This window comes from Micropterus dolomieu, linkage group LG12 (assembly GCF_021292245.1).
Source record: "Micropterus dolomieu isolate WLL.071019.BEF.003 ecotype Adirondacks linkage group LG12, ASM2129224v1, whole genome shotgun sequence".
Lineage (NCBI taxonomy): Eukaryota > Metazoa > Chordata > Actinopteri > Centrarchiformes > Centrarchidae > Micropterus > Micropterus dolomieu.
Genome location: NC_060161.1, coordinates 34,790,113 through 34,796,447, shown reverse-complemented (window position 1 = coordinate 34,796,447; position 6,335 = coordinate 34,790,113). Strand labels below are relative to the sequence as shown.

The window sequence follows — 6,335 nt, the reverse complement described above, 5'->3', positions numbered from 1 at the left end:
GAAGAACCAGCTGATCTTCCCCAGTCAGCTCCACACTGAGTCCTGGTTTCTCTGGTTGTGTTCCTCCTCAGCGTCCATCCAGCAGAGCTGTCGTCCTCCTCACAGCTCAGAGAGACAGATTTCCTGATGAAAAACTGAGAGCTGCTGGGACTCACAGTCAGAGAGGCTGGAGAGAGAAAATGGCTAATTGGGCCCAATTTGGACATTTTCACTTAGGGGTGTACTCACTCTTATTGCCAGCGGTTTAGACATTAATGGCTGTGATGTGATGTGTTATTGTGAGGGGACAGCAAATTTACACTGTTATACAAGCTGCACACTCACTACTTTACATTGTAGCACCATTACATTGGTCAAATACACACTATGCAGCAATCAATGCTAACAGCTTTTGACTGGCAGAGTTCACTCACCTCTGATGGCCCTGCAGCACAGCAGTGAGATTAGCACTGAAGAGAAACAAGATTTGAGATTTAACATAAAACCAGACCAGACCAAGAACTGGGAAACTTGTATTGCTCCCAAAACCTAAATTAATGTACTTTATAAAGCAGTAGCTCAAACCAAGCAATCTGATTGGTTCATAGTAGTGGTACAATGAACGTATACAACGGCTATGATGTTGAATTCCTTTGCACAGATCCGTATCACTCCGCGACAAAGTAACATTAGAAAGTAACGTTAGATTGCTGGCTGGCTGTAAACTAATGGAAAGGGAAACTCCAAAGGTAAACTCTGACCTCCTGCGAGGCCTTAACATGGAGGAGTGGCTTGAGCAGACTTTGCCAGAAAAAAACCCACCACATCCCAAAGGTGCTCTGTTGGATTGAGATCTGGTGGCCGTAGACTGTCATGTTCAAGAAACCAGTTTGAGGTGATTTGAGCTTTGTGACATGGTGCATTATCCTGCTGGAAGTAGCCATCAGAAGATGGTACACTGTGGTCATAAAGGGATGGACATGGTCAGCAACAACACTCAGGAAGGCTGTCGTGTTTAAACGATGCTCAGTTGGTACTAAGGGGCCCAAAATGTGCCAAGAAAATATCCCCCACACCATCACACCACCAGCAGCAGCCTGAACCGTTGATAAAGGGCAGGATGGATCCATGCTTTCATGTGACTGACAGGCAAGCCTGTCGACCCTGTCTGTCCTGTGTCATCTCTGGAGAAATACATCTTCCACCGGATGCACCGGCTTTTTATCTTCACCCAAAAAGAAATGCTGTCTGCGCTGTTGACGATGTTTAGTAAGTAAAATAACAGTTGGGCATTTGGTATGGTAAGAGTATGCAAGCAGGCAGGGACACGGCCTCTGCAGTACGACTATTCAAAAACTCTCAGATGCAGGTCTTGAAACGAGAGAGATTATGGCGGTTGGTTGACACAAATGCGAAGCCTCTCTCCAGAGCTACTGGCAACCGAAACTTGGGGACTGGAGAAAGTGGAGTAATATCCTCGAAAAAAACGGCAACTTGCTAATAAATATAAATAAATAGTTCTAATCATTCTAGCCTTTGATGTATGTTTGGTGATGGTCTATTCTGCTATTCAATTGTTTTTCCTCCATAGACTTTTTATTTATTGTCATTTTTATTCAATTGTTTTTCCTCTTTTCAGGTAAATTCTAAAATGATGCAAAATCGATTTAAAATTGTTGAACAATGAACGACTGATCACCACATTAGTCAGTTTGCTGCTTCTTAGTCTCTTAAGGCTCTAGTTTATTGCTGCTTTTCTCTGTGGTAATAAAGTCTCATTGGCAAGCAATTTACAGTTATTTCAGTTTTGGCAGATTGTACTTACAGAGCAGAAAAGATATCCGACCCATTGCACCACCACTCAGTCAGTCCACTTAATCTCTCTTCCTTCCTCCTTGTAGGTGAGTGTAGTGACTGTGTAGAAGGTCATCTGGTTTTGCTTCTTCACTCAAGAGATCATCAAGACACACGGGGCCCTACATGCAGGAAATGACAGCGCTGCAGGCTTAACATGAAGGCGGGTTGATCTGAGATCACTAAGAGACAGATTCATTAGAAACAAGGCTGTAAAGTTCCTCAGTGGAGTTTCTCTCTGAAGATTTCACTTTTTAAAATGTACAAAAGCATTTTGTAGAAGTTTAGATCAAACCTTCCTGGTTTTCTCTTACTTCTGTTTTGGCAGTGACACAGATGTCCTGCAGGAGTCAGTAATGAGTCACTGTGCAACTTAACGTTGGTTCATATCTGATCAGTCCTGTTTAACATTTATTGCATCTGCATTTGAACTGGAAAATGATGCAACATCAAGTGTCCGCTTTTATTACTTACTTAATTTTGCACAAAGATAAATGACGAGGGAAGAAAAACCTAATCAAACTCTGGTGTTAATGGTTTCAACTAACCAGAGTCCTCCTGGAACAGATGCGTGTATTTGCCTCTCCCGAGCAATGTCTTCCAGCTGCTCATATATGAGACATGTAACTCTACAGTGTTCTGGGTCAACCCCGAGATCTCCTGCCAGTTGATCGTGCACAGAAAACCTTTAAAGGAAGAAATACAGGAGGATCCTGATCAAATACCTGAACCACCTCAACTGCTCCTGTCAACATGAAGAAGCAAATGCTGTAGTCCAAGCTCTTCATCCTATGTCTAAGGCTGAGACAAGGAACCCTACGGAGGAAAGTAATTTCAGCTGCTTGTTTCTAATTTTTTCATTAACTACCCAAAGCTCCTCACCAAAGCTAATGAGGGTCTGATCGACTTGTAAGATCTCTGCTTTCCAGCTTAGCTGTCTCATCACCACCACATCACTGCTGACATCTCACCACGGTCAATTTCACGCTCCATTTTGCCCTCAACCCGAGATACTTGAACATGTCTCGTCTCTCTCCCTCCTCGCCCCCACCTGCACCTCTGTGCCAGCCTGAGAAGGTTTAACTTAGTGTTCTGACAAGAAGCGTTTCTTTGTGTAACATCATTTAGAGAAAATGCAGAAATATCTAAATGAAAAACCTAAAATTCAGTGAAAGCTTCACTGCATTGCCAGATGTACCACAAAGGGTTGACAACATTAGAATAAGGCTTTGTTCACAGTTCTGAATGTTTTTAATAAACCAGTCAAACAAATGTCAGAGTAAATATCCTGCAATTTGTACAGATAAAGATCCAAAAAACTGAAACCGGTTTTTATTAAATGTTTGAATTAGTCTAAAGGCCCTCTTCTCATATTGGTGCAGTTATGCTGGGGGATGCTGTCTCTACAGATGACCATGCATGCTGGAAGTAACACATTATTGAATTAATTGGGTCAGTGTGTAAGTTTTATTGGCATCTAGCGATGATGTTGTGAATTGCAACCAACGCTTTAGTGAACTGTTTCCCTCCCCCTCTTTGTAAGCGTGTAGGATAGCTTCGCTGGCCAGCACAAGATGAAAGATGTCGTCTTCTGAGACAGGAGAGTGAGTCAAGAAATCAAGTCAAGGTTATTATCACTAATGAAAAAAACAAAACAAAATTAAAATTAAAATGAGACACCGCTGCATGTTAAGTTGCTGTCTCGCCACAACGTGAATGAGTCAGTTTTTAATCAGAATTGGTGTCCTTGCTTTATTCATTAGGAGAGCCCGGGTCCAAGCGGCGTCTAGCCGCAGCGTAGCAGGTGCTAGGAAGGTTTTACTTTTTACAATCCGCAGTCACACCTGACTCCACCGGGCACTCACTACAATCCTCCCTCCTTTAAAACAATCTGCCTCTGAATGGAAACCTTTTCTAGAAAAGTCTAGTGCTGGTTTGAATAGACCTCTGCGCATTAACTTAGTCCACATAAAGTCTCTTAAGACTGGGGGACAATCTGCTGGGTCATTTGGTGGAGCAGCAACTGTTCCATTAGGGTCTGAGCTGCTTGTATCTGATGCTGGCTGTACATCTCTGGCTGTGCTCGTACTGGCTAAGGCTGGATTTCGTTTAACAGTGCTTGTATTGGCTGATGATCCAGCATCAAATAACAATAGCCTACTTGCAAGATATCAATGTCATCAGCTGCATCAGGCCCATTCAACCTTACTCCCTAGGTTTCCTTTAAAACATTTACAAAGGTAAATACTCTTTAGCCAAAATACAGCGATGGACAATAACATTACATGAAATTACAATCCAACTACTTATCTGAACAAGGGAAGCACATCACTTCTCTCTGTGATTATGTTCCACTGCCATCACCAGAACGCCATCTGTGTGTTTGTCAGACTGTGCCAAACTAATATTTTAATGTTGAGGAGGAATCTGATAAAACAAGGACTCTTGGTTTGGAGCTTGCTGTTCTTTTTCCTCCTCTCCTTCTCCAATCGCTCAGCCAGCTGAGCCAGCACCTGGTCATGACGCCACCTGAATCTCCCATCTGTCAGGCTTGTTTTGCATGATGACAGGATGAGATTCAGGTTAGATGGCCTCCTGCACAATGGACAGCATGGGTTTTCCGTTAGTCTCCACCTTTGGAGGTTTGTTGGTGTAAATGGAGCAGAGCAGAAACTTTATCCAGTGCTCCTCCATGTCCTTCCATCCCAGAGATCTCCCTCGCACCCACCCAGTCCAGCTACCCTGCTGCCCAGATTTTCCTCTGCACCATTCCTCTCTGCTCCTTTCACTGCGTCCTTCCAACTTTCTCAGGTGATACAGCCAAGGCCCAGCCTTTCCTGCAGACAGCCACTTTCTCAAAGCCACTTTCTGTTGATTTTCCTTTCCAAAGCCTCTATCGTTGACAAGGGGACCTCATGCACAAGCAGTGGCCACAGGAGTCTCGTTCAGTTCTGTACCACTTCCCCAGGCTCTTTACCGGCTTCTTGATAACAGATGGTATGGTCTCTTTGCCTTTCTTAAATCTCAAGCGATCCTGCTTCAGAACTAGTCTCCTGGATTGAGCTGGTTTAAACTCCATTCTGACTGCTTTGGTGAGTTCTACCACCAGTCTTATATAATTTAGTTAATTGGCATTAGTTAAATCAGTTTTCACTTTGATATTAAAGAGTTGTTTTTTATTTTTTTAAAAAGCCAAATTTTATTGACCATGATTTCATGTATAAAAAAAAAAAAGGTGGGTGAAACATCCAAGGGGGGTGAAAATTTATTTTATTTATATATTTCCTGTGTTTCATCACATTTTTTTAAAGTTATGTGATCAAAGCGATTCTGACGTAAGTTGATTTAACTTTTTGCTATTTAAAATAAGCTGCAGATGAAATCTAATTGTTTTGACAGTGTTTAGAGTTTAAGTTTTAGTTAAAGTAGTGAAATGCTACATTAGTATGTAAGACCCCCCAGTCACCATGCCCCTTTCTGGTTGATTGTTTGTAAGTTAGATTTTATCAAGACACTGGACAGCCCCTTCAGCCTCTTATATGAAATTAAAGGAAAGCTAACAACACCAGGCAAGACAAGTTTATATCTAAAACATAGGTCTATAATCCCCTTGCCTTGAAGCAGCTACTTGTATATTTTATCTGTAATTTGCAACTATTAAAGTGATTTCACACCATAGATGTATGGAGGAAGGACCCTGACATAATAACACATAAATACAGAAAAAAATAAATGCTCAATAAATAAATAAACATCCTATTAAATGCTCAAAAATACTGGAAATGAATAAATGTAGGCATTGATTAAACTATACAATGAGACATAAATATAAATGTATATATCTATTTTAATTGGCTTCTTTATTTATTCAGCTTTGTAATATTACTTTTTTAATTTATTGTCCTTTATAATCTTCAACTTTATTTATGAATTAATTCTTTTTTTAAATGTATTTAATTATGTTTCAGTTTTAATATTTGTTTTTGTTTTATTCTTCCTTTGTATTTTCTACCCTATTTATTTCCCCAATGGTATTTATTTATGTCTTCTCTTTTTCCATTTCTCAATGCATTTCTGACTCATTATGCAAATGAGGGGGGCAGTGTCTCAAGGGATCAACTTCTCACCTATTGGTTAATGTTATGTCCCACTTTGTGTGGGGGAAAGAGATGGACACATAAACCAGTTGTTCTTGGTAAGGAAGTTGTTTAATTTCAGGAGAGGAAAATAGGCTACACTGTTAGCCTGAATATCATATGTAATTAAACAATTAAGTATACTGTACATAAATGATTTAAGTTTGATTGCATTACTGGCAAATGTAAGTAAATTCTAATGTGTAGTTGAAATCAATTTGTCAGGAATTTATTTTACTTTATAATATGTTACACTAAGCTTCTAACCATCTCCAAGATACAGAAAACTACCAATAAATAGACATTGAGTTTGGAGGGGGGGCATATATAAGAAATATATATATATATATATATATATATATATAT

At 40.3% G+C, this 6,335-nt stretch overlaps 1 protein-coding gene and 1 long non-coding RNA gene across 3 annotated transcripts in view; one reads left to right on the top strand and one right to left on the bottom strand.

Moving 5' to 3' along the window:
- The window catches only part of LOC123980885 (zinc finger protein 208-like), an 808,576-nt gene that overhangs the window by 626,238 nt on the left and 176,003 nt on the right, over positions 1–6,335 (bottom strand). The window lies entirely within an intron of this gene.
- The window catches only part of LOC123980966, a 6,411-nt gene continuing 4,780 nt past the window's right edge, over positions 4,705–6,335 (top strand). For both annotated transcript variants that reach the window (XR_006827625.1, XR_006827624.1), the window contains exon 1: positions 4,705–4,925. This is a non-coding gene — a long non-coding RNA (uncharacterized LOC123980966). The remainder of the gene's footprint in view (positions 4,926–6,335) is intronic.